Source organism: Pteropus alecto, unplaced genomic scaffold (genome assembly GCF_000325575.1).
Source record: "Pteropus alecto unplaced genomic scaffold, ASM32557v1 scaffold313, whole genome shotgun sequence".
Classification (NCBI taxonomy): domain Eukaryota; kingdom Metazoa; phylum Chordata; class Mammalia; order Chiroptera; family Pteropodidae; genus Pteropus; species Pteropus alecto.
The window spans coordinates 1,309,589-1,337,079 of record NW_006434832.1 but is presented as its reverse complement, the minus strand read 5'-3'; the positions used below and the strand labels follow the sequence as shown (position 1 = coordinate 1,337,079).

The 27,491-nt window shown below is 47.4% G+C and overlaps 1 protein-coding gene, 1 long non-coding RNA gene and 1 other non-coding gene across 7 annotated transcripts in view; 1 reads left to right on the top strand and 2 right to left on the bottom strand.

The window, feature by feature from the left end:
• Positions 1-21,662, bottom strand: part of LOC112478441 — a 24,943-nt gene extending 3,281 nt beyond the window's left edge. For 2 of the 3 annotated variants that reach the window (XR_003045831.1, XR_003045832.1), the window contains exons 1-3: positions 21,507-21,662; positions 19,581-19,672; positions 19,106-19,184 (exon numbers count right to left, since the gene is read on the bottom strand). This is a non-coding gene — a long non-coding RNA (uncharacterized LOC112478441). Of the gene's footprint in view, positions 1-16,155; positions 16,190-19,105; positions 19,185-19,580; positions 19,673-21,506 lie in introns of those variants that run through there. The other variant, XR_003045833.1, reaches the window with a different exon arrangement.
• On the bottom strand, positions 15-133 carry LOC112478455. Its single transcript, XR_003045836.1, has one exon. It is a non-coding gene; the product is annotated as a 5S ribosomal RNA (ribosomal RNA).
• Positions 21,663-21,956: 294 nt separating the features above from the next.
• Positions 21,957-27,491, top strand: part of MAP3K14 (mitogen-activated protein kinase kinase kinase 14) — a 41,494-nt gene continuing 35,959 nt past the window's right edge. The window contains exon 1 of one of the 3 annotated variants that reach the window (XM_015588093.2): positions 21,957-22,085. The gene's annotated coding sequence lies outside the window, so the exon portion shown is untranslated. The remainder of the gene's footprint in view (positions 22,086-27,491) is intronic. The other 2 variants (XM_006910150.3, XM_015588094.2) reach the window with 2 other exon arrangements.

Here is a 27,491-nt window from a genome sequence, read left to right as displayed (position 1 = left end):
TATTTATTTATTTAAATCTACAGCACCTGGTATTCCTAGGTGGTTTCCCATCCAAGTACTAACCAGGCCCAACTCTGCTTAGTTTCCGAGGTCAGACGAGATTGGGCACGTTCAGGATGGTATGGCTGTAGACAAAACTGCAGATATTTAATGTATGCAACTTGATGAATTTGGACATATGCGTACACCTGTGAAACCATCACCACAAAAAAGGTAATAAACATATCCATCACCTCCAAAAAAGCTCTTTTGTGTCCTCGTGTTTTCTTTCTGGTGGTCAGAACAGTTAACATGAGATCTATCCTCTTAATAAAATTTTTAGTGGACAACACAGTATCATTAACTATAGTCACTATGTTGTACAGCAGATCTCTAACTTTTTCATCTTGCATAACTAAAACTTTATACCTATTGAACAATTCCACATTTCCCCCTCTCCTAGCCCCCCAGCCACTATCATTTTACTCTTCACTCAGTGTATATTGAATAGAATAGGCAAGAGTGGACATCTTTGTTTCATTTTTTATTTTAAAGGGAGCTCATTCAGTTTCTCGTCATTAAATATGTTAACTGTGGGTAAAGATGTCCTTTATCAAGTTGAGGAAGTTCTTTACTATTCCTAGTTTCTGTTTTTATCACTAATATTTTGGTCAAGCTCATGTCTTGATCTTTACAACATTCTGAGATAAGGCCAAGGCCTGGGAAGATTTGTCCTGGGTTCTCAGCTTGAGCATGCATCACAATCAACGCTGGTTCAAAGCAGAGTCCTGGGTCCTGGCTCCAAAGACTCTGGCTCAGAAAGTCTGAAGCAGAGCTGGGCAGTCTGTATTTCAGACAAGTACTCCCAAGAGATTCTGAGATGACGGTCCCTCATTTTACTTTAAGAAACATTAATAGACTTGCCCGAGCTGACCCAGCTATGCAGCCACAGAGGATGGGCTAAAAAAGTGATGTTTCTTCATACAGGAGTCTCAGAGGCTTCAGTGTGTTCATGTCCATTGTGCCCATCTAAGGGGCAGGCTAGAGTATGCGCCATTTCCCAAATACTTTTGTCCTCAAAATCTTTTACTTTTGGAGGAGCACCCCATAGAATTGATGCTTCACAGAGCATACTTCGGGAAACACTGCCCCCAGAATTACTCAAAACTCTCATGGGGCTTTGTTCCAAGCACTCACGCCTCTAGCCTGCAGCTGCTTGTATATGTGTGGCCATCAGTAAGAGGTCTGTCCGGGCCTCAAATAGGGTTAGATGAGTTATGCATTTGCCTCAAGAGCAAAATTTCAAGAGGTGCCAAAAAAACTCAATAATCAAGATAAATTATTATCTGGAGGCTGGGTTGACGAGATAGCCCATCAGGCAGCCAGCGGGATATGGGAGGGCATAATAGTGTAGAGGAAGCTTAAGAATCACTGTGAGTGGGACCAAGAGCCAGGGTCTGTCCAGTTGGGGTCCAGCCCCAGGGCAGCAGGATAGTCGAGCGAGGTCTGTTCCTGTCTCCCCCATGAACTGTGAACCCCTCCACAGTAGGGTCGGGTCTTCCTCACCTCTGAGCCCCCAGTCTGAATTCACAGTGCCTGGAACACAGAATCATTCAACTCCCTCGCAGGCAGAGCAAAGGAATGATGCCAAGTTTACTCACCTCCCGACTATGATTTGCACATCTAACCCAGTACTAGGCACAGAGAGACTCGGTCTGTCTATATGTATTTTTAGGTGATTGAGTGGATTTTATCTAGAAAGCTTTTTTAGGGTATCTGAGCAGTCTGTGAGGTTGCCTTACTTTGGATATGCTCCCAACTCTGAATTGGGGGGAGGGGGCTGGGTGCCAGAGAATTTCTGGAAAAAGTCTGTCCTTTCCCAAATACCCTTCCTCTCTGTGTCCAACAGAGCTTGACCTCAAATGTGCAAGTGCTAACATTCAAATAAGTTGGGCTTGAGCCTGATTGGGCTGGCGCTAGATGTCTGTGATTTGTGCAAGCATCATGGCCTGAGTGGGCTCTGTAGTTGGGAGGCCCTCAGCCCTGACCTCGGAAAAAAATCTGAAAGGCAAGAGTGGCCGCCCAGGGACACCTTCCTGGGTGCACCCTTCAGGCTGGTTCCAAGACATTCCCCTGCCTCAGCTCTATTCATCCCTGCATCTCCTTAAAAGTGCTTTATAAGACTCCTGCCTCTTTCTTGGAATTTCCATTTATCTTTTTTTTTCCAAGAACTATAAAATCTTGTCAATTAATTGGTGACCATAGGAACAAGAACAGGGTTCCCTTTAAATAACTTGTATAAAAAGATTATTACAGTGGCTCCACACTGCCTTGCTCAAAAGAGGAAAACATTTTCACTCTCTTAGGCAACATCTAACTACAGATAAGCCTCCAGTTGATTATAGAAGATTCTCGTCTATGCAATAAAAAGGCGATCCCCCACGACCTCTACTTGTCAACATCTCATAAGTTTACTTTGAGTTGCTTCATAACCTCAATAGCACAGTGATATCTTCTGAGAATTATGCTTTATAATAGCTTGATTGTGTTAAACAAATAAACTTCAGAAAGAAGGGCAAGCTAGAGTCCAGGGGAGCTACATGAATGTGCAGGCTTTAGGACTGCAGGCAGGCTGGTCCTGAGGGATTGTGGAATTGGCCCTAGCTGTAGGATGCTGGCTGTCAAAGGAGTGTCATTTCATGGAGGGGGAACTGAGACCCAGGGTCCGGGGAGAGAGGTGATTTGTCCATATTAACACAGTGGCAAAGCTGAGGTTAGGACGTGGGTCTCCAGACCCCAGTTCCTATCTCCCTTTGCCTTCCCACTACCAGGGCCCGGCCCCTCTGCTCTAATCCCCTTCCTGCTAGGAAGGCAGAAAAGTATCTGACAGCTGACTGATGGAGTGTATAGGAAAGAGATTCAGCCATTTCTCTACTGAATTCGTCCTTTGCATTTTAAGTCATTTATCTCTATTGTGCCATGAAAAGTCTTTGTGCTGTGTCAAATGAATTTCAGGCAGTTGGGAAGAAAGTGGTGAGAAGTTAGGAGGCCCCCGAAGTCACACCTGGAGTAAGGCAATGGTTCTCATCCTTGGCTGCACGGTAGAATTACCTGGGGTCATTTAACAGTCCTGCTGTCCAGGCCGCACCCCAGATCAATTACATCAGAATCTCTGATGCTGAATTCAGGCAGTGAGATTTTTTTAAAAACTCCCCTTTGATTCCAACATACAGCCAAGTTTCAGAGCCATGTAAAACCATTCTAAATCATAGGATGCCAGCGATGGCGGGGAGGGAAACAGCTGTGGTTGACGTGATGAATGTCCACCATTTATGTAGACGAAGCTGTGAGATCTTGTGCAATAGGTTCTCAGCCCTCATTCCCACCCATCCCTGTCACCAGAGGGAACCCTCATCGCAGCAGCTCACGTTTATCGAGTGTGTGCTCTGCCCTGCCAGGCCTGCCAGGTGTTCCGCTAAGTGCTTTCTGTGCTTTTGCCTCATTTTCCCCACAGCTGCCTCACGATCCAGGTGCCATTATTGTCCGCACTTTGAAGGCGACAAACCTGAGACTTGTTGAGATGGAACAGGAACCCTGGTCTGAGAGGCTCCTAAGCCAATCTTCCAGTAAATATTTGTTGAAGTCATTATAATGGATTAATATTCTATGCTTAAATCCAGTAATAGCGTCAACAGATATTTCCTGGGTGCCTTTTGTGGGCTGGGCAGTGAGCTGAGCTCTGGGTGTAGAGTGGTGAGGAGGACAGGACAAGGTCCCACCCACCCTCAGGGAGCTTGCAACCCAATGAAGCAAATGGACTCTATTCAAAAACTCCACTCAAACACTTGTGCACATAAATGGGTCATTTCCAGACGCTGAAGTCCATGAAGGAGGCCAACAGAAGGCTGGAATGGGGAGTAATGGCAAGGCCTGCTTCAATCAGAGTGGTGGGCAGTGAGGAAGTGAGACCTGGAGAAGGAGCCAGCCTGGTTCCCCAGGGCAGGGAGTATGGCCCTGCTGGGCTGGGGAGGGGCCTGAGCAGTCTGCTCAGCCTCCCCCTCTACTGGGAGAGCCAGAGAAGGCCTCTGAGGGTTTCAGGGAGACCAGTGACAGAATCAGCTTTGGGTCATTACGAGACCACCTCCCAGCGAGCAGATTCACTGTCAGTCTCAGTACCTACCAGATGGGTGACCTGTCCTCCTCACTCCTATCCTCAACCTCCTCTGGCAAAGAAGGGGCTAGACCAGTGTCATCTCAAGCCACCAGCCCACAGAGTCCATGGGTACAGAGCTGAGGAGCACATTTGTTACCCAGCCGCAGCTCAGATTCTTAGGAAATACCAAAATCACAAGACCAAAGTGGCTTAACTCAGTCAGAGGAGCTAGAAGGTTTTAATCAGAAACATCACAGAAATGAAAACCGTAATCCAAACTCTATCCCTGCCAGCTGGAAATTAAATCTCTTCTTCAAGGTCTTTGAAAAGCGTTCTCTGGACACTACACAGGAGTCACTTTTTGCGCTTAAACAGTATTATTCGTGGGCTAGAACTTCTTCATCTGGGGCCTCAGTATTCTTCACTGAAATCTAACATGAATAGCAGCTTTTCACTGTATTTCTACTTGTGAGATGATGTATATTTGAAGATAGTAAACTGTCTTCCAATAAAAAGGTTAAAATTAAAGAAGACTCTAAACTCTGATGTAACATAGTGGCTGTTTCCTTAAGCCATTTCCTTCCCCGGGTTCTGCACCCAGTAGGTGCCTAGCCTGTGTTGCCAGGAAGGAAACAGCCAGTGAAGAGGCGCAGGAGCACAGGAAGGGGGCGGGGTCCACCTGGAGCCCCAGCCAAGGAACGGCTGAGCGGGTCCTGGTCCAGGCCCAGAGCAGGGCACAAAGCCCAGCTCCTCGGGGAGCCCTGTGGGAGACAACTACAGACCTGCTGCCCTTATGAGCCCCCTGTCAGCTACCCCAGCATGGTCCTGAGCCCTTCCACAGTCACTCCAATCCTTGCAGCCTACATTGTCACAAGAGCCCCCTTCCCCTGATACACAGACAGACAATGGTTGACATGAACATCTTGGGGTGTCAGATCTAAATCTTTGTCCCAGCATTGTGTCTGCGAGCCGTGTGGCCTTGGACAATGCACCCTAACCTTTCTGATGGTTGATATCCTCTCTGAATAAACAGGGTGAATGATCACATAAGATACTCCTCATGGGGTTTTTGTGAGGACTGAGGAGGCGATGGGGTGCAAGTGGTTGTGAGCTGGATTCACATGATTCTCTAGTTCATTGCTGCCTTGGGTCTGACTCAGAAGCAGGGGTCTGTGAGGGACAGACAGGAGAGGAGGGAAAAGTTAAAGATGCAGGAACCCTGGGGATGTCCCCTCACCCCACACTAGGCGCCTTGCAGCTGCTGTGGTCTACCTCGAGCTCTGAGGCTCACTTACACTGCGAAAACAGTAGGGGCCCTTCGGGGCAGGCCCTGGGCCAGACACTTTGCACAGGATCATCTCATAAGAGCATCGGATGCAGATGTTTTCATTCTCCCATTCCACAGAAGACAGAACTGAGGCTCAGCGAGGTTCTATTGCTAGGCTGAGCCAGGCCTTCCCCTCTCAAGTCTGAGCTGAGTGCTACCCCCTGCTATGTGGCCATGGAGGTGGGGGCGGGGGGGAGAGGAGGGAACAGTTTCTACTGCACAGAAAAGTGCTAGGAGTTTTCCCCATGAGGCTGACTTATCTTTCAGGCACAGGGCCCACGATACTTTTAGGGGCCGATGAGAATGTTTTCATTTTAATTTCTTTTAAAATCAGAAGATAAATTGAATAAAATAATAATGAACATATAAACATGTATATTTATCTTTATACTAATGCAGTTGTATAATATACTTTTAAATATTTTTTTGTGGAGGAAGGAGTCCACAAAGGGCAAAGTCTTATGTGGCCCTGGTACCCCAGAATTCTGTCCCCACATGGGAGCCCTCCTTGAGTCCTCTTGTCCCCTGGAGGCTAAGCAAAGCCAGGCCAGAGCAGACCCAGCCTACCGAGCCAAGCCCTTTGGCAAAGCGGTGAGGCCCTGGCCACCCTGGCTTGGCCCGCAGAGCCCCTACCCCATACCCTGTGCCCCGTCCTGCCTCCAGAGCCCCCCACCATCGCAGTGTCCTCACAGCCCAGAGCCGAGGAAGGGTGTGTTCTGATTCCTGGCAGAGCCCGGCTTCCTGTTTTTCTGTAAGTAGACGAGGTCAGGCTGCTGCTGGAAAGGGACATGGGGACCAGATATGGGCCAACAGATCCCAGCTGAGCTGATGGGCTCAATGGCTGAGGGAGGAGGGGTGGGCAGGCAAGCCGCACTGGGCTCCAGGACCCAGAGGGGAACCGCTTTTTTTTTTCGTCCACAGACCTCTGCAGCTCTGATCTCCTGAGCTTCAGTGTGCTCATCTATGACACAGAGAGGGAGGCTCTGTAGTGCCTGCCCACCTGCTAAGAGGATCCAAGTCAGGCTGAGATGGAAGCAGAAAGAGTTTTGTCAACCATAAAGACCCCTCCGCTGACAGCACAATAGGACTGGTGACCAGGGGCTACAATTACAACAGCATCCGTTCATTGCCTCCCTGTCCTGTGAAGGGCTCTGTCCTTGTGTAACTTCATTGTCACGACTCCTATTTTGCCATGGAGGAAAGTGAGACTAAATGCCTCGCCTCTGGTCCCGGAGATAGGAAATGACCAATGCCAAGCTGTGCCCACACCACAGCCATCTCACAGCCCTCTGGGACCCTTCCCCTTCCAGGGCATCTCTGAGTTCAAATTCTAGCTCTGCCGCTCACAAGCCACTATCTTTGGGCAAGTTTCATAACCCACCTTTGCCTCAGACTCCGCATGTGAAATGAGGATTATAATGGTGCTGACCTCATAGGGTTATTATGTGGATCAAGGCAACGATGCATTATTTCGTCATCAGCATCCTCTCACCCTTCTTCCCTTTCAACCTCTCTTGCCTCACTTGGCCTCACTCCTTTCTTCCACCTGCTCTCTGATTTACTCCTCCCTCATCCCTTTCAGAGCCTTGCTGAGATTGGGAGGGACATCCAAGAAGAGGAGGCACAGGCCAAGAGTACACAAGGCCACAGCCAAGGTCGGAACTACATGGACAATGCAGCCCTGTGGGAGAGCAGGGTTCTGTGCTGCATAGGGCCTCCTCTACTACAGAGCCATCTCAGGTCCTGGAGGAAGGGTCCAGAGGGTCATCCATGATGCTCGCTCTCAGCCAGCAGCTGAAGGTCTGAAAGGGAAGATAGACTGGGCCCCACAAAAACTGGCTTTTCATCTGGGTGACCCTGAGCATCAATAAGAAAGAGAAAGACACAGAGCATCCCATCTCCAGCAGAAGCAAATCCAGGGCAGCCTGCCAACTAGCTCACGGACTTGTGGGATGTAGAAGAATAAAACAAGAGTTCTGTGCCCGGTACGGGGGTAGACACTCAAGAAATATTTGTTGAATGGATACATGATTCCATGTGGGGGTTGGGTAGAGAGTGTTGGAGGCAGGAACAGACGGAAGATGGGGACCAGAAGGGGCACCAACAGCCACATCTGCCAGGCTGAATGTGGACCAAGACAGCAGCTCAGAGGTAATACTACTAGCTAACCCTGGCAAAGCACTTCGCATGTGCCCCTGGTACTGTTCTAAATGCCTTACCCACGTGACTCGTTACTTCTCCAAACAGCCCTGCACAATAGTTCTGTCATCATCACTCCTGTTTTACAGACAAGAAAACAGATGTAGAGAAAACAAAACCAGGCCTTCCAGCCTTAGGAGCCACGCCGCTAACCACTGGGCTCTCCTGCCGCTCAATTCATTCTTAAGAGGGAATATCTTCAACTTTCAGGTCATGTGTTGATCTTTTCAGATCAAATATGTTTTTTGAATCCATGAAGATTTGGGGGGCTTCTTTGGTGTTTTTTTTTTTTTTCCTTACTCACATTGTCATCTGTCTTTTTAGCAGCTTCAGGCTGTTGGCCACCTGGGTTCACAACCAAATCAACGTCGGCAGATAGGAGAGAGGTGGTGGTGAAGGTGGTACGAATGGAGAAAGTGAACGGCTGGGAGCTCTGTCTTAGAGGGAACAGTGAAAGGACTCCCTGACAGTTTGGATGTGGGTGTGAGAATAATTAAATGATAGGACAAATGAAAAGCGAATGATGTAAAGCCAGAAATGGTCCTAAAACGCAAAGGAAACAGGCGAGGGGATGGAGGAGAGCTAGCGATGAAGAGATTACAGACCGAGCAAGCCCTGAGCTCGTTCCTGTGGCCCAGAGCTTCATGCCACCCTGCGATGACACAGGGTTCCAGCCGAAAGACCCAGCAGATGCTCCTGCTGTGGGCACCTGAGGCAGCCTGATTTACGCCTATTGTCTGCACATAGTTGTCATCGGTGCCTGGGCGGCAGATGCTATGAGGCACAACCCAAATCCCCAGTTGTCAGGAATGCTGCCGGAAGATGCCTTCAGCTGTCAGCCTTCTTTAGGAATCGAAGAAAACAGCCTCACTCAAGGTCACACCTCCTTCCACAGACGGCCAGGATCCAGTGACTGATCAACACGATAGTATAAAAGTCAAGCGCCCTTCCCCCAACTGGTGACGAGGCTGCAAGGCCATCTCATCTCTGAGCCCCCCGTGGGGTTGACTGAGGCCTTCAGTGAGTCTGTGTCACATCTCAATTTCTCTCTCTGCCCAGTCTGGCTTCTGTCCCTTTCTTTCCACAGGTGTTGATCCCCAAAACACTCCTCATGAACTTTCTGCACACGAATCTCCATCTCAGACAGAATCGGCTTCCTGTGAAACTCTTACTCTCAAAAGTGTCCTATTTAGGATAATAAATTATACACTCACCCTAGCTCTATGAGACTACCAGTTCACAGAGCTTGTCACAGCTTATCGTAATTATTTATTTACTGTCACTAGATTGGGAGCTCCCTGAGGCAAGCAATATGTAGGTCTCATCCCCAATCATGCAGAACAGAACCCAGGGCTTGTCAGGGCAGGCACTCAATAAATATTTGTTGAATGGATGGATTAACCACCTTATCTGAGCATTTAGAAACCAGGGCAGCTGGGGTGGGAGCAGGGGGTGGGGGTGGAAGGAGGAGGAGGAGGAGGAAGAAGCTGCTCTGAGCCCCTGAAACACAGTAAGTAGCAACAGGACACATGCATCCATGCCCCCTCCCCAATCTGCCTTTGCTTTTAGCTCCTCTTGACTGTACTGCCTCCTCCCGACAACATCCCGCCCTTGACTGCCATCTTCATGTTTATGGTTTCACTCCTTCATTCATTCACTCATTCATTCATGTAATACCTATTGAGCCTTTCCCGAGTGCCAGGCCCATTGCAGGACACCGGCATACAGAGTTGAGTACAACCCAGCCCTGTGTCCTCACAAGTTAGAAGGGGAGACAGATATGTGAACGACTCTCGTGATACGGTATAAGAAGTGAGAGTACACCAAGGCGACCCCTGATTCTTATTTTAGCAAGATTTCACCTGCACTGATGCTGGGTGGAAGGATGAAAATGGATCCTGCAACCTCAGGCATGGCTCTGATCTCAGCTGAACCCCACCCACCCTGCCCGCACTGCCGTTCCTGCTCCCTCCTCCTCCGCCCCTTTACTGAAATCCATCAGTCCTGTGGCCCAGGCCAAGGTCACAGTACCTTTCAAGATGACAACTAATGAAATCATAAAAAAAGAGCTGTGGCAGCGGGGGGTGTCAGTTGTTCCTGCCCGGGTAAGGGTCATGTTTTAAAGATAGCCAAGAGATAACAGCCTCAGTTTCGTTGCCTACCCCAGATCAGGTGGGCAGAGAGCTTGATCCTGGGTGGGAAGAGAACCTAACTTATAGAACCTAACTTATAGATTTGTCTGGCCTCTTGCACAGCAGGAAGGCAGCCGGCCACCCACCCTTATGGGTGAGGTTCTGGGGAGACCCAGTTGCCCCCCGCCCCCGGGAGGAAACCTGGAGCCAGTCTGTGGGGCTGGCAGTGCTTGGGAGAGCTGTCAGGCCAAACTGCCTCTCCACCCAACCTCTCGCTTCCCATTCTCATCTCCTGTTAGTCAGAGGGGCCTTGGCTGCTGCTGGAGCTCGCACACAAAGCAGAATTCCAGGAACTCCAGGCTGAGCAGACTCCTGGCTGTTTTCTCAGTTCCTTTTTGCTTCTTCTTAAAGGTTTCTGGTGCCGGAGCTCAGCCTCATGACCTTCCATGCAGAATCCTGGCTGATTGTCTCTGTGCTGCCTACCTCCCTCCCCCACAATTACACTTCTCCTCAACGACTTCTGAGAATCCTAGAAGGTCACTGCTGGAAAGGACCGTATAGATAGTGAAAGAGGAAGCTGAGAGGCTCCAGCCCAGAGAGATAGCCTCCATCTAACTGTTCTCACCTGGAAGACTGCATCTCCCGAGAGTCCCCAACCTCTGGAAGTGCAGACATTAATTAGGCACCAGGTGGTGTGGGGGCACTGGAACCAGAGCTTCATCCTTGTGTCCCTGATCCTTTCTATAGCTGATGAAACCAAAAGGTTTAACTTCTAGGAAAGGGTAGAAGAGTTGCTAACATACAAAACCCAGAATATGAAGAAAAAAGGCAGAGAACTCCCCATCCCACCCCACAGCAGCACAAGGGGAGATGTAGAATTTTCGAAAAGGAAAAAGAATATCTAGAGGGACTGTTAAACTGAGTGTCTGTGGTGGGAAGACTGAGTAGTAGAAGTGACTCCAGGCAAAAAGGGGATAATCGAATTGTTTTAGAGAATTTAAGAGGAGGCTTTTCTTAGCCTGTGATCAGTCCTGTGATTACAATGACACAACAGGCTTGGGCAAGTGTATACAAGTACACTATAACCCCCTTCCCCTCCCAGACCATTCCTCTCCCTCCCTGGAGCCACAGAGAATTCTGGGTAGAATGGAATACATCCTGCCTTCATGAGAAATGCCTCTGCATTTATTTATTCATTTCTTTCTTCAACAAAGATTTTCCAGCTCCTGTTCCAGACCCTGATGAGAAAACTGAATCAAAGTTGATGTGGTGACTGCCCTCATGGAGCATACGATCCAATGGGGACAATTAAAGAATGCCGCAAAAGAATGTGGCATATAGTGCTATGTGGGCAGAAAAAAGAGAGAATGCTAAAGAAGCACAGATGAAGAGGAACTTATCAGGTAGGAAGTCAAGTCTAACTCAACTTAGAAGATGACAGTGGGTGAATCAAGTGACAATATCCCAAGCTCAGGGAGGCTGATTTTCCCCAAGATCACACATCTAATGACAGTCACTGACTCAATCTCACCTCTATAAACTGACTTTCTTTGAATCCCGACTGCCACTCTCTACCTAAGTGCCCTTGGGTAAGTTACTTAACTCCTCTGTGCCTCAGTTTCCCCATCTGTAAAATCACAATAATTAGAAACCTGCCTCATTGGGCTGTTTGGAAAAGTTAAATGCATTAGTACAGCGATCCTCAAAGTATGGTCCAGGGACCCCTGAAAGTCCCCAGGATTCTTTCTAGGGGTCCAAGAGGTTAAAACTATTTTCATAGTAAGACATTATTTACTTTTATTGCTCTGGTACATGGTAGGTCCTCAGTAATTAATTATCTGCAGTTCATCTCCACCAGATTTCAGAGCTTGAAGATTTAACTGCTAATGGATGACCTTACTTTTTGTAGTTCCTCAACCTCCAAACGCCCAGATGCTCCTTCGGTGCATACAGCTCTGCTTGCCTTCACCCCCAACGTGACCCCTCCACTGGACCCTGACTCCTCTCATGTCCCACCACAAAGGTTCTCTGCCCCAGGGCCTTGAGGCACCACCCATCCTCTGACCACAGCTGACAAGCACTGCTACCAACTTACTACCATCTACTAGGCATAAAGAGCACATGTATGAAAAGCACTCGTTTACATTTGCAACCACTAAGCTAATTGTTTGTGTCTGTAGCTAACAAGCTGTGGGTGATTACAGGCCCGCTGGTGATTGCGGGATTGTTGAGAAGGTTCTGGCTTTGAAATCTCCTCAAAGGCCTATTTGGGTTTAGTTGTTTCATCATATTATATTTTAAATGAATTATTGAGCAAGCCCCAGCCAGATTATGAAAATCTGACTAAGGATGCTGCATGAATGCCCCTGGCAGAGGAGTCTCTGAATATCTCCAGAGCCAGCAATGACAAAGAGGCTGGGGCATCTGGGGAATTCAAGAGAAAGAGATTGTCTGAAAGAATTCTAATTGATAACAGTTCATTAAAAAAAAAAAAAAAAAAAGTAATGACCAAAAATTCGGTGAAATCTAAGCATTGGAATTACCAAGCAAATAATAAATGATAAACAAATAGGCTACCTAGGAAGAAACATGGAGGCAGGGCCATTTTTCAACACTAAAGACGAGCGAGGATACAAAAATAAATGTCAACTACCTCTTTTATCAAGAGCCTCCCTTTTTCTCTCCTGGCTTTGTTTACATCAGTGATTTCCTAACCTCAGTCATTTGCATATCACTTTCATGGGTTTTTTCCACCTCTGAATTCCATCTATGTTGTTATTTATTTAACATTCTTTAAATTGACTCACCTTTACTTTTTGTTAACTTAAATTATTTTGAAAGGAACCTTCGTGCTTTGAAAGGAACCTTCATACTTTGGCTCTAGATGGAAAAATCAGTATCATCTGCTATGTAAAAATAAATCCAGTAAAAACCAAACATTATTATTAAACTCTAGTTAGGCTCTTTGGCCGCCAAAGGCTCTAATCCTGAGACCAACACTCTCTATTTGAAAGATTAGCAAGAGTTAGAGAGAGGTATTAAAGACATTTGGCACTAAAGTGAGACATTCTCACCAAAATGAGTCTTTCTTCTTGACTTCATTAGAAGGATTGAAGGAAAGTATGACCAGCTTCTAGGGATTTATCCTACGGCAGCTCCTTGATGCAAGGTCTATTATGTTCACAGATCTACCCTGTGCCTAGAGCAGGCCTGGTACACAGTAGGTACTCAGTAAATATTTGTTGAATGCATGAATTAATTAATATGTAAAATGAAATAGGTGCAGATATTTACTGCAACAATTCTTATAATAGGAAATGAATGGAATCAGGTAAGGGGACCAGGTAAATCATATACCAGCCATACAATGGAGTAGGACGAGACAGCTCTATATGTACTATATAGAACTCACTGATGTGTAAAGTGATATAAGCAAGGTGCACAGCAGTCGTTTATAGCATGATTCCAATTTTTTTTTTTAAAGAGGCTATATGAATTTATGTGTTAGTAAATGATAAAACGTATCTTGAAAAACACACAAGAAACTGGTAAGAATGGTTGCCTCAAAAGAGGGGAAACTGGAGCACACTCTTTTGAAATGTATATAAAGCACACATACCAACTATTCAAGGAACAGACAGTGTAAAAAAGAAGAATTAGAAAGAGAACAACTTTCTCAGCATGAGATCCGATGTTACTTAAAGCTGTGGGCCACCCACCTCACCCACCTCCAGTGTGCCGCTGGGGAACCCACTTTGGGAAACTGTGGTTTATAGGAAACTCTATCAGGATGATACAGATTTTCTGACAGCACAGACTGACATCCGTTCTAATCTCTAAATCTTAACACCTGGGTTTTCCCTCCACCTAATTTGAGCATCTTTTATCTTAATTGGGTAAAACATATCTTGGTCTTCATCACCTATCAGCACAGAAGTAGTCCTTGACTGACATTCCAGCATCTTCTCCAGCCCATTAAGTCATTTGTCTCCTTCCACAGTTTTTCCCATGAGGTTCCCTTTCTCAGAAAATAGGAGTGGCACGCTCAACTGACCTGGGCTACAGACCTGTCATTCTTTACTGTTCCACATGATACACAATCCCTCATAAGCATAAACTTATTACATATTAAGTGTGATTTCATTCTGAGGCCATTTTTCACTGTTGGGGTTTCTCAAGTTGGATAAATTCTACAAATCTCACCATACCAGTCAGTACTGCATGCCATAGAAACCGAACTGCAATGGCTTCATCACATAGCCAGAAGCTAGAGGTTCCTATGGAATAGGCAGTTCCTGGTTGTATGATGGTCTCTCGAGGCCACTGGGGACTCAGAGCCCATCTAGCTTTCTGCTCCGCCATCAGAGAATAAAGTTATCATTCTTATGCTCAAACACTGGCTGCTACACCTCCTGGCAATTCCACACTGAAGAAGGATGATAAGACAGACAGAGGACAAAAGACAGAAGGACATGTGCCACCTAGGTTGGACCTCTTTAACAAGTTTTCCCTGTAGCCCCACCCAGGGACTTCCATGTACATCTTACTGGGCAGAATTTTGTCACATGGCCATCCTAGCTGCAAGGGAGCCCGGGAAGCATTTAAAACTGAGCAGTTTTACCAATCTGAACAAAATTAGGATTCCAATCTTAAAAGATAGGCAGGATAACCCATGAGCAAAAGATATTGCAGTATTTTAAACTAGCATTACATTAGCTATTAGTATGTATAACTTATCTCCCCTGGTAGTAAGGGAAAGGAAGGCAGGGAAGTTGAAATCGAACATGGACATATTTGGGGAAACAATGAGGGAGTAGGTTAGATACCTAAGATGAAATCTGGGAAGCCACAGGAACAGGCTTCTGCAGCTGACAAGGAGCCACAGCAGGTTCTTGATCTAAGGAATGGGCTTTTTAAGCCAATTCAGTTCCACATACATTTACTGAATGCCACCTCACCACGGGGTGATTAGAAGCTGCCCGCAAGTGCTCACTGTCCGTTAAGAGCACGAAGGCAGGCAGTTAACTGGGAAATGTGATGTCTGGAGAGGAAACATTTCATCAGGGCCTTGAGGGATGGGGGTGCTTTGACAGGCAGAGGAGGAGGGGTGCATTTCAGTCTGCGAGACAGCCTCACAATGTACAGGGTGGTTTGGGGCAATGGTAAGAGGTACTGAAGGGTGTCTGCAGGGAAGTTGTGGAAAGAGCAAAAATAGATAAGTTGAGGCTGGACTGTGAGGACCTTGAGAGCTCGTACTTATTTGTAAGCAATGGGGAGCCACTGAAAGCGTTGAGCAAGGAAGTGATATAACAGGCAACAGGAAGGATTGGAATGAAATGACAGTAAGCAAGAGGCAATGGTGAGACATCACGATAAAGGGGAGACACAGGGGGCCACAGACACATTATGGAGATAGAGTTGACATGGCTTGGGGTGAGAGGGCAAGAAGAGGCTATGGAGACCCCTGGGCTTGGTGGTGATGACATTAACAGAGGGAGGTGGGCGAGGAACAGATTTGGGGCACTATGTAGAGGTAGAAATGTCATGTGGCTAGAAGTAGAATTGCTTTATGGGCCCCTGGACATTCCAGTTCAGAGCGCAGGATCGAGGTCAGAGCTGAAGGTGTTAATTTGGAAGTCAGAGCCAAGAGCCAAGATGGCTACACTGTGTCCAAAGCTGACATTTCTTCCTCTTCCCAAACCTGTCGCCTATGGCTCCTGACCTCAGTAGCAGCATCCCAGAATCGCCCCTCCCATCTTCCATCCATGCCCTGTCATCTGACTTATTTTCTCAATTCTGAATCTCTCTGTATTTTGTTCATCTATCCTGGCTCCCCATCTTCTTGTACTTCCCTCGTTTAACCACCATCACCTCTTACTGCAAAGCCTCCAGTCGGCCTCCTTGTCTGTAGCCTGTGCACCCTCAACATACAACCCTTCCACATTGCAAACAGAGAAATGTCTCTAAAATTCCATTCCAGAAATGTTATTTGTCTTTCCCCTGGCTCAGCCTACTAAGTATGGCCTACAAGGCCCTCTACAATCCAAATCACAGCCTCAGGGCCAGAATGACTCTCTCTTTCCTCGTCCCTTGCATCCCACATCCTGATTCCCCAAATATCTTAATATGTCCCTTGTCTCCATGTATTTGCACATGTTATTTCTTCTGCCAGAATGCCCTTTCTGCCTCCTTCACCTGGCTTACTGCCAGTGTACCTGGCAGCAATCAGCTCAAGCATCCCCTCCAGGAAGCCTTCTTTGATCTCTTCTATGTATTCTTACCTCACCCAAAGCTTCCTTCTACCCTCGACGTTGTATTGCAATCTTGTCTGTCTCTTCCTTGAGAGCATGCCTCTGACTCAATCATCTCTCTCTGTGTCACAGGGGCCTAATCAAGTACCTGGCACAAAATAGATTCTCAATTAATGTTTGTTGAACGATTAAATGAAGTTAGCAGTGGATAAGAACCCCCAAGGAGAGAATGAGGGGCTTAAAACTGAAACTTGGGGAGTGCCTCAATCTTTAAGAATGGGAGAAAGAAAGAGAGACAGAAAGTACGGTATCTCTGAAGCCTCAGGAAGAAGATGGGCCCAAAATACCAGTGATCTTCTTACTATCTCTGTAGTTTTGCATTTTCCAGATTGTCATATAACTGGAATCATACAGTATGTAGCCTTTTCAGATTGGCTTTCTTCACTTAGTAATATTCATTTAAGCTTCCTCTCTGTCTTTTCATGGCTTAAGAGCTCATTGCTTTTTAGTGCTATGTCCTATTTCATTATCTGGATGGATCACAATTTATTTATTTATTACTATGGAGACAGTAAAAAGATCAGTGTTTGCCAGGGGTTGAGAGAGGAGGAAGGAATGAATAGGCAGAGCACAGAGGATTTTTAGGGCAGTGAGAGGACTCTGTATGATACTATGATGATGACTCTATGTCATTATACATTTATGCAAATTCACAGAATGCACAACACCAAGAGTGAACTATAATGAAAACTATGGACTTTGGGTGACTATGTTAATGTAGGTTCATCAGTCATAATAAAGGTACCACTCTGGTGGAGGAGGATGATCGTGGGAGAGGCTACGCATGTGAGTGGGCTGGGGGTTGGATATGAGACATCTCTGCTCAATTTTGCTATGAACCTAAAACTGCTCTAAAAAAATAATAAAAATGTCAGTGATTGCTCGGAATATTTTCCCTTCTAAGTCCCCTTCACCTTTCAGGTCTTTTCTGAGCCCCCTCCACTAAGTTAGTCCCCCATATCCTCTCGCATCTCATACCTGTGCTAGTCCTGGGTTGTGTGGCCTCCCATAGGTCTTACCTTCTCTGCTCTGCACTCCAGGTAACTGAACCCTGCAGGCTCCAGGGCCAATGAGAAGCTCTGGCGGGAGACCAGAGAGTGGAAAGAAAAGAGAATCTTCACCCTCTCACTCTTGAGTGGTGTCTATGGAACTACTTGTGTCACCTCTGTGGTTCCAACTTCTTCCAAGTGACCCCGGCCCCCAGCCACTGACTACACTGCTTCCCCCTCAAGTCCCTCCAACCCAGGGTTAGTAATGGATTCCTGGTTACCTTGCCATCTCCAGCTGAGCTTCTCAGCTCTTCCATCCTGCGTGACCAATTCTTGCATTAAATTCCTTATCTAAAAATTCAAGAGTGAGTTCTGCTTCCCCAGTTGTGCCCTGCCTGATACAATACACTCTATCCATCCTCTCATCAATGTCATCACCTGGAATGACTTAAGTCCTCATCAGTAGTCACTTGTTCAAGGTCTACCCACCTACTAGACTGGTCTGGAAGTTCTGCACTCCCTTCCCAGAGCCTGACACAGGAGGTGCTCTGTGCATCTCTTTGTGGCTGGCTGCAGTATAAAGCTGCGGTAAGGTCCTCTGACTAGGAGGCAATTAGTGGGTGTCCATGAAGAGAAGGGGTGGTGGTCAGAAACCAGACTGCAAGGGGTAGCCGCAAGGAGGAGATGAAGCGAAGACCGGAGTACCAAAAAGTTTGGGAGTTGAGAAGAAGGAAAATGTTGGGCCAATAGTGTAAGGGAAAGCCAGGACAGGGGAAAGATCCTTTCTTTATTCGTGTTTTTAGGCTGCAGAGACTTGATCACATGTGGAGACTGAGAGGAAGACGCTAAATGGGGAGGAGGTGAAGGGCAGGAGATGTGGGGACATTGCAGGTGGAACACATGACCTCAGTGGGCTCTTAAGAGGATTAAATCCACCAGAAGGGATGAGGATGCATAGTATGGTGAGGCAGCTGGAGGCAGGGAAGTGAGTTAGGAGGGGATGCCCAGTCAGGCAGTGAGAAGAATTTGAGTAAAGCCTTAACCCAGAGCTCCCTAAGAAGGCTTCAAATTTGGGAGGGATCTCAGAAAGGTATGCCCAGGACCTGCTCTTGGTAAGGCATTTTTTCCCAGCGCCCCAGAGACCTCCACTGGTAACTTCACCCTTTGCAGAGATTGGCCTCTCTTCTCCTCACTCACATCACACGGCCCCTCCTCTTCTCCAACAGCTCTATGGCTGATTGTGCCCCCTTCCACCTCCCCATGGGGGCAGAATTGGTGAAGGGTAGTCAGGGTCCAGAATCTGCATGCAATGATGTGCTGATAAATGTTCGACAATCAGCTTGGGGGTGGGTGCCTCTGGTTTATACTGTTTGCCAATTTCTATGATGTAAATACTCCTATCAGGTCCGATTTCAAGCTACCAACCTGCAATCGCCACTGATCAGAGTAGGGAAAGAGCTCCAGCACACCACTGCCTGCGTCCATTCCCTCTTCTTTCTCCCTACATCTCTAGACTGCATGACAGCAATGGGGCAGATCCAAGCCAAGGAGGGCAGTGACGGTACCACAGCTGCAGCCTCGGGATGGCCCCTGATTAGGAAAGTAAAATTTCCTCTCCTTCAGGAACATCTGCTCCCAACCCCCAGTCAGCTCTGAGCTCAGCCTCACATCTGCATTCTGCTCAAGTGTAACTTCGGGATCTCACAGGAATTTGGGGCCTGAGGTTGACAGACACTCAGATGATTCACTAGCCACTTTCTCACTAAGCATGGCTGGCCACCATGAACTGTGCTGACTAAGGCAGTAAAAAAAAACAGAATATAATTTTATTTCTTCCAAAGAAAACAGAAAAAAAAAAAAATGATCTAAGGATAGCATTCTTTCACTGATACACAAAATTCACTCACTCTTCATCTTCTACAGAACTATGTGCCCTGTGGGCAACCGGCTCCTTGAAGCCCAAAGTCCCTATGTAGAGTTCTGTGTGTAGGAGAAGAGGGGCCCTGGGGTCATACCTGGTTTGAATACTAGGTCTTCTGTTGCGGCAAAGTGACCTTTGGGAGGTTACTTCCCTCTGAGGCACAGTTTGCTCATCTGTGAAATAAGGATGATAATAATAGTACCTACTCCATGGGGTTAGATTGCAAGGGTTCTCAACTAGGGGCAATTTTGTTCCCTTGGGGACATTTGGCAATGTCTGAAGATATTTTTTGTTGTCACAACTGGGTTTAGGGGGGTGATGTTACTGGCATCTAGTAAGCAGAGGCCAGGAATGCTCTTAAACACCCTATAGCATATATGACAGCCTCCCACAACAAAGAATTATTCCAATCCAAAATGTCAATGGTGCCAGTTTGGGAAACTCTGCACTAGAGTGAATATCCAGTGAGGTTATGCTGCACATAAAGCACTTAGAAGTGTCTGGCTTCTTTTTTGTAAACTCTCAAAAAAACAGAAGCTGCTATTCTTTTTGAAAGAGCACAGTCTTACCCATTTACTTTTCCAGACTTGAACCGCTGAGGTGGGATGTAGAAATTCTTGAATGCTGAGAACCTGGCTCACTGCTCCAGATGTGAGTCACCCTATAAATGTCGATTTATTTTTTTAAAGCAGAGCTGGGGCTGCACAAGTGACTCAGGGCTAGAAGCCTTCCCAGGTTGACGTGACTTAACTGGCTGGGCTGGAAGAAAGTAATTTTGCCCTGAAGCTCTCTTTCCAGAAGGTACAAGCAATTCAAGGCTCAGAGACTCAGTTTCTCACCTCACCCCACACATGGTGGGGCTTGGAAAGGCCTAAGAAAAGTAGCTGAAACCTCGAGGGCTGCTTATCCCATATACTTTCCTCACTAGCCTATAGTGGTTTGTTCCTCCTCTGCAGCTTGATGTGAAATTCCTTCTTGGGAGTTGCAGCTTTGGGTCACCACGTTCACTCTCTCCAACTAATACATATTAGTGTTAACGGATAGATTTAAAGGTGGATAATCTTGATAGGGTGGGTGAGGGCAAGAAAGGACCCAGAGAAATGCCAAGAGAAGCTGGGTAAAGTACATGGGCACTCGGTGTTCTAAAGAAGGAATGGTGATAGAGGGAGAAGGCAAAGACGAGCCAGGGAGCATCTGCAGACCTGGGCCTCTGCCCACGTCTTTCCTGAGAAGTGATGTGCCCAGAGGCAAACAGGTGGTGGGAGAGGCAAGCTCTCTGCATCCAGGCTTGTTCATACCAACCTGTAACCCACCATCTGGCCTCTACCTCTCCCTGAGTCACTGAAATGAAAAACCCTGGGGTTGGAAGGAGTTTTAGGGGCTCCCAGCTTCTTTCTGACCCACCATCTTGCAAGCTGGTCGGTGGCAGAGCCAGTGTATGCACCAGAGACTGTCCAGCTCTAAAACATGGGCTCTATCAGAGCCACAACCTCAAATGCCTCAGGGGCCAGACAGATGACATAAGGTTAAATGGCTGGGGCAGGGGCTGTGAGGAACTGCAGGCTCTGCCCTAAGGCATTCAAATTCAAATTTAAAAAACCTTGGGCAGGCCAAATAGAACCTATATATGATCTGAGGCCCTTAGGTTGTGAGTTTCTGACCCTTGCCTAAATAAATGGACTTCCCTATTCCCCAACAAAGAAGAGGTCTGTTGGGTGCAGATCTCCAGAAATAGGCTTTGAACTACCAAGGACTATCTGAAAAGTGGTCCTGAGCAGGTCTTTGCTCCAACACTTCCAGCAATGAGGTGATCCTTACCTCCCAACAGCCTCGGATGGGGCCTACCTACTCCCACTACTAAAGCCAGTTACCACTCTGCCTGCTGTGGACCACCGATGGGGGATGGGGTGCCCAGGTAGGGGAATATCTTTCATTTCACAAATTTTTAAAGTTTGGGTTTTTTTTCTTCATTACAAATAAAATACAAGCTTACTGTGGAAACACTGGAAAATACAGAAAAGCAAAATTAGGAATGAAAAATATCCATCTCTCCCCTAAATGCCCCCCCACGGCAGTCCCCTTTCAGAAAGAGCCGCTGTTGACATCTTGCCCATTCAGATTTCATTCAGGCCTCTTTTTCCTTAGGGAAAGCACTACTCTTCTTTCCGGCTCTGTAACCTGGAAACCCTCCGAGGGGATGCTTCATGCAGCGCTCACACCACGTAGCTTCTCCTACTGTGGGAAGAGATTGCACCATGCCATCCTCATGCTCTCATCAGACTTGGCTTCCAACACACAGGTCTGACCTGTGTAGGCCCTTGGCTCCCCAAGCTTCTCGAGGGCAGGCACTAGAACCTGTCTTACTCGTCCTCAGGGACTCTACAGCGCTGAGCATAGAGTAAGTGCTCAATAAAAGTATTTCTAACCGTGTTCCCTCCCCCCACCCCTGCCACCTGCCTTAGTCGCCAAGGCCTCGAGCAAAGAGTAAAAAGAACCTGGCCAAGGAGGCAGAGCGCCTCTCCGTCTCCAAGGTAATAGAAGTCCGAGGCTGGGAGTGCCCACGCATGCGCACAGTCACTCTTCCTTCCCGTAACCTCCCGAAGAACGCAACCCATAAAAAAAACTGCCAGAAGCCGAGCGCGCATGTGTAGTTAGACCGAACCCCCGGCCGCCTCCGCCTTCTGTCAACCCGTCTGCCCAGCAATGTCTTCACTATAAATATTGTCCGGAAATAGTGCCCATTTCTGTAAACGAAGCCTAGCTAACCAATCGTTGCTAGGAGCGGTATGACGAGGCTAGCCGGGACGCGCCGGCTCATTGGTTAGATTGGAGAGGTGGGCGGAGCGAAAGGGTAGAGGTGAGGCCAAAGCTAGGAGGCGCGAAGCGAGGCATACTGGCAGCCGCTGGGGGGGGCGTGGCCAGGGCGATAAGGAGGCGGGGTCCGAGGCTGGGGCGGGCCGACTGTGGGGCTGGGCGACTGTGGGCCCAGAGCGCAGCGGTCGGCGACCGGCGGCGGGAGAACGCGGGCAAGGGGAGCACGACAATCGCTGGTTGGGGAGATCGGCGCTCGGCCGGTAGGTGACTGGGGGGCACCCCGGGTCTCAGAGCAGGAAGCACTGGGGATGGGTCGCCCCTCAGCCTGGGGCCGGTCTGCGGCCTGGCCCGTCGCCCCAGAATAATGGGGGTCGGCGGCGCGGCCAGTCGGACCCACTTGCGCGCGGGCCCTCGGCCCTGGCAGCCGGCCGCCAGCGCTCCCTCACGCTGGCAGGGCCACCGTCGCATGCCGTGCTCGCCCCGCACCCCAGAAGACGACACGCTGTCCCGAAGCGCGCGCAGGGGCGCCCTGCTTCCCCTTCTCCAACACCCCGATTCTCCCGCGCTCAGCTACCCCCACCGCCAGGCCTGCCCCTCCTGCTCCGTTCCCTGGGTTCCCTGTAGGATGGGGCTCGCCTCGGCACAAGTCGGAAGGTGTCTAATGCACAAGTGCACCCTGTCTGTGCGCCTTCTCACCTGCCCTGGCAGTGAAACCCTCTGGCCTTCCCTGGAAAGTTCTTGGGTCACACACCCCGAGGCGAAGAGAAGGAACGGAGCCTGTCCTTGGCATTCAGCGGAGCAGTGGCCACTCGCAGCATCCTCCTGCTTCCCCTGACGCCTCTCTAATTCTTCTGTCCGCTCCACTCGGCACTTTAGCTGTCGGTTCAGATATAGTATTCCCATCTTGGAAGCCTATCATGGCCCCTGGCAACCTGCAGCCACTGGGCACCAGGCAGATAGAGGACACTTGTACAGTGCAGAGTTCCATCTACCCAGGAGCCTCTTTGGTGCTGGGTAACTTCAGTAAAAGCGTTTCTTTCCTTATTAAAGTTAAAATGTTGCTCTCAGTCCTAAAGAATGGACTGGGGAATGAGTATGGGGTGGAGGGAATGAGTGAAAAAAAGGGACAGAAATCAGTCGTGTAATGGGGGACAGTGAACATCAGTGACTTGATTAAAAACTCTAAAAGCAAGTGAAATGAAATGATGAGAGGTGGGGCCTAATACTAAATAGCAATCTGAAGCTTATTCCAGGAAAAATGTTGAAAACCCCTTAACTAGAAACATGGTCCTTGTGAAAGATGAGAGGGAGATAGTATCTTAACATTAGTAATGTGTTTTTTATAGTATCTTCATACCTGTAGCCTCCCTTCCTTTAGACATCTGTGTGATAAGATAGATAGTATTGTCCTGTTTTATAGGTGAGACATTTGAGTCTGGGAAGAGGAAGGGGTATGTATCTTGACTTAAGCCTCATAGCTAGGACTCGGGGTGGGGACTTGAACCTGGGCCCCTGGAATCTTCCCCAGGCTCCTTCCCCTTGTCCAGGACTATATTCTGGGACTTAGATGCCTGAAGGAGGGAAAAGTTTTTGGTGTGGTATTTATGTTCTCAGTGTGAGTGAACAGGTGCTTGTCTTGCTTATGATGTGTTTGGATTTACTTTTGGTGTTTTTTAAAGTGATGTCAAAGTCAGTTCCTTTGGTGCAGCGATGCCAGACCTCTGAGTTTCTCAGACACCTTTAGGACATCCTTATTTATTGTGAAGGGTGTGGTGAACTTCTCAGAAGGTCTCAAAGTAAAAGTAATATGTCTCTGATTTAAATTTTAGAAATGTATACCCAGGTCTATGTCTCAGCACTTTTGCAAAGTCAAACAGCAGTAAGTTGCCAAGCTTTAAGTCATCTTCTGACTGTTTTCAGATTATAAGGAGCAGTTCTGAAGGGGGTTTTTTGCTCCTGGTATTGACTGTTAGAGTTTGTGGGAGCAGCAGCACAGACGAGAGACCCTGCCAAATAAGCCTTCATCTATTAAACAAAAATGTCTAGTTGGCCGTTTCGCCTCAACAGATGGAGGTTCGCTTCCTCATTTTGGTTCTCCTGTTGAACACTGACTTCTTTGTGATCCACTTGGAGTGTTTGTATACCATTTAATGTTGAGAAGCAGGCTCGCCCTGATTGGTTGTCCAACTCCAGGCAACTGTTGTGATTTTTTTGTGATAACAGTTCATCCCGGCTAGGGTCTAGTGAGAGATCTATAGAGATGTGAATGAGGCAAAGCTTCCTCCAGGGTTGTTTTCTTCGTTGTTGGCACCCTCTTAAGAGTGTCTTATCACTTTTGCCTGTGAAGTCACTCTGAATTTCCTATTTTTTTCCTGTCTCAGTGGACAGCACATGAGCTTTCCTAACAGGCCTGTCTGCCATGATGAAGAGCTGACAGATTCATGTTGGTTGACTTGACTGATGTTCTTTCTGGGAATATAGTTAAGAAATCTTAAAACCGAGTTCAAAACTAAATTAAAAGTATAAGTCAGCTTGATACACATATAGGCAGCATATTTGTACCAATGGCTTCCATCATCTCGAAGCTGTTTTTTTTTTTCCTGGCAAAAGGTTAAAATGCAACTAAAATTCTGCTTTCATGATTAATAAGTCACTACCGCAGTTTTGTCTGATGCTTCCTGTTTGCCCCATTTTAGTATTTCAGTTAAACTGGAAACATCTGAGCATTATGGGCACTTTTGATGGCACCAGTGTGAAATTGGCGGGAAGGGGGACAATTCCAAGAGTTCCTTGGGAGGACTCTAAGGATCAGCCAGCCCCTCTGGCCTCTGCATGCCGAGATCCCTAGGAAAGGAAAGGAGTGGGGGTGAGCATCTTCAAGGGGCAGGATGAGCATTCAAAGTGATGCACGTGTGAAGGCTTTGCATGTACTGGGTGATGCTGACTGAAATGTTGAAAGCAGTAGATTAGAAATGGAAGGCCAAACATAGGGCAAATTGTGTAGTAGAACATATCAGTTGAGCTGAGCGAGACATTGAAGTATGTTGGATACGGGGTCCTTAGTTGTGGGCTTGTTTTACTACCCAGGTGACAATGCAGAGAAAAGACATTTTTCCTCAGCGGCCTGTGTGCCCTTCTTTGTATTCTAGTTTAAAGAATTCTCTTCCCGTCTTGGTATTTTATATCCTTTAATCCCTTGTCCTCCTGATATATATCCGTTGAAATTATATGGCATCAAGAGTAATGGTACTTTGCAGCCACTTTTTTTTCGTATCCACTTTTTTGTGTTTTCTCACAATACGTGTATAAAGAAAAACCCAGACAAATATTAGCCTCATGGGAGAAATAAAGTGGATGAGATTACTCAGGAAATTAGTGTCATGCCCAGAATCTAAACCCACGTTTCTTGACGTCTAGTTTACTGCTTTTTCTACTAACTTACTCATGAAAGGATAAGCTGGGTTTTTTTCTCCAAAATATGTCAATTTTGAATGTAACAGCTTTATCTATCTATGTTAATAAGTATTAATATTAATGCGTCATTAACAATTATTAATATCAATTATTCACAATAATTATTAATAAAAGGCTGAAAGATGAATAGCGTATCCTCTGGATGGGTCCGTTCATTCCCATCTTATAGATGCAAAAATTAAGTCAGAAGCGATTTGCCTCTACTGCCCAGAGCAATAGAGCAGGTCCACGGTGTCTCATCGTCAAATGTGGAGTTTAGGCTGTCAGGTCAGACAGACGCTGTTGAGGTCCAGGTCTGCCACTGTCTGCCTGTGTGACCTCAAGCAAATCACTTCACTTCTCTAAGCATCAGGTGCCTCATCTGTAAATGGGATCAGAAACACTTCATGGGGTTGTTTTGAGTAGAAAACGAGAGGGTATCTATAAAGTGCTGAGCTCAGTGCCTGGCACATCATAAGCCACAAAACGCAACGGCTGTAAGTGGTGTTGTGTTGTTGTTGTTGTTGTTGTTGTTGTTGTTTGGTTGTAAACATTGGTAATAACAGTAGTAAGAGCAGTAATAGTAGTTGCGAGTTACCAGAGTGACTAGATCTGTTTTCTGTAAGATGATGTCAGGACAGCTGGGATGGCCTGACAAGGCAGAGTCATTTTCTCAGTAGGACCTCCCAGGACCCTGAGCCAGGGGCAGAGCTGGGCCTCTCTAGGGCTTTCTTGTGTCCTCCAGGCGGTGAAATGGGTCCCAACCTTAACTCCGGACATGAAAAAAAAGGAAAATACTGTGTAGAAGATAAGTTGACAAGGACTTGTCCCTCTGTGTTTGGGTGACTAGGAGGGAAATTTCGGTTCTGTGGAGTAGGGTTCCCACCACCACGTGGCACCCCCAGCTCACCATCCTTTCCTCTTATAACTATGTCGATTTATCACCAGTATCACGTCTGGGGGCCCCGGGTCTGTAGTCAGGGATTTGCAGAGTTCTCTTTGAATCAGCCAAGGGGCGGGGAAGGACCAATTTCACATTACATTCTAAATTATTTTTTTCCCCCTTTTTAATACAAAACAAAAATATAGGCTCCTACCAGGCTGATGTTCCCTTTAAATAACATTTTGTTTTCTCTTGGGGAAGCTGTCTTGATGGCCTAAGAGTCATTTCTAAAGTGAACCTAGTTTTTAGAAAAAAATAGATCACCGGATGTCAGGCATCATGTTCAGATGAAAATGAAACCAGCAGGCCTGGAGTGGCAGCTCTGCACTTGACTTCAGTCTGGAGGTGAGAGGTAGAGTGTGTCTGGCCCGGCTCAGTAGCTGGTTGGCCCCACAGACTACATTTGATAGGTGCCTTCGTCATTTTCCAGGCAGCTTTGCTTAGGTGAGCAGAGCACTTTCTCTGGAAGGTGAGTCACCCATGCAGGGGTGTAGGTGACAGGCAATTTATTCCCCCAACACAGTTGCAGAGGAAGTCTTGAGCAGACCTTGTGGAGAAGAAGCCCTCTGCTAAAGATCGTGTTCATTTTGGCCCAGGGGCTTTGGAGGCAGGGGGACAGAAGCAAACGGAGGCTCTTGAGGCTTGCTGACTGACAGATGGGTTCCCTGGTTGGGGGTCATGTGGACAGACAGGGCACAGAGCCCAGATCAACAGTGTCACTGCACTCCTGAGTCCAGCCACCTTGAGGGTGGAAAATGGCCAGTTTCCAGTGACAGTCAGCAAAGAAGCAGAAGGGGAGCTTTGGCTCCAGGGAGCTGGGAAACCCCTTGGCAAAGAACAGAGCTACAAACCATACTTTGGTGTGAAAGACCTTTTGGGGAATGCTTGTCTACCCTCTTTGCTTTTCACCACCTGAGTTGGAGGACCTGATGAGTTCCAGTGATTGGAAAGGCTACATTAAACCCTGGATTTCCAGAAACCGAAATTCCAAACCTTCCACCACCTCAGTCGTCTCTGCTTCTAGAGTCATTCGGACTCAGTGAGCAGCAGCAGAGCAAACTCCTGAGCCAGTCCTTCCTCCCAGTTTCTGGTTGCTTTGTCTTCTGCTGACTCTCTTACAACTAAAGCCATGACCAGGTGTCCATCGGGGCAGAGTTTTTTCTCACTCTGTTCTAGATCAGTGCAGTTGGTGCTGAGCTTGACTGCTGATGGTCATGGACATCTGTAATCAATGTCCAAGGTCACCCACAAGGTGGGCTCGACTTTATGG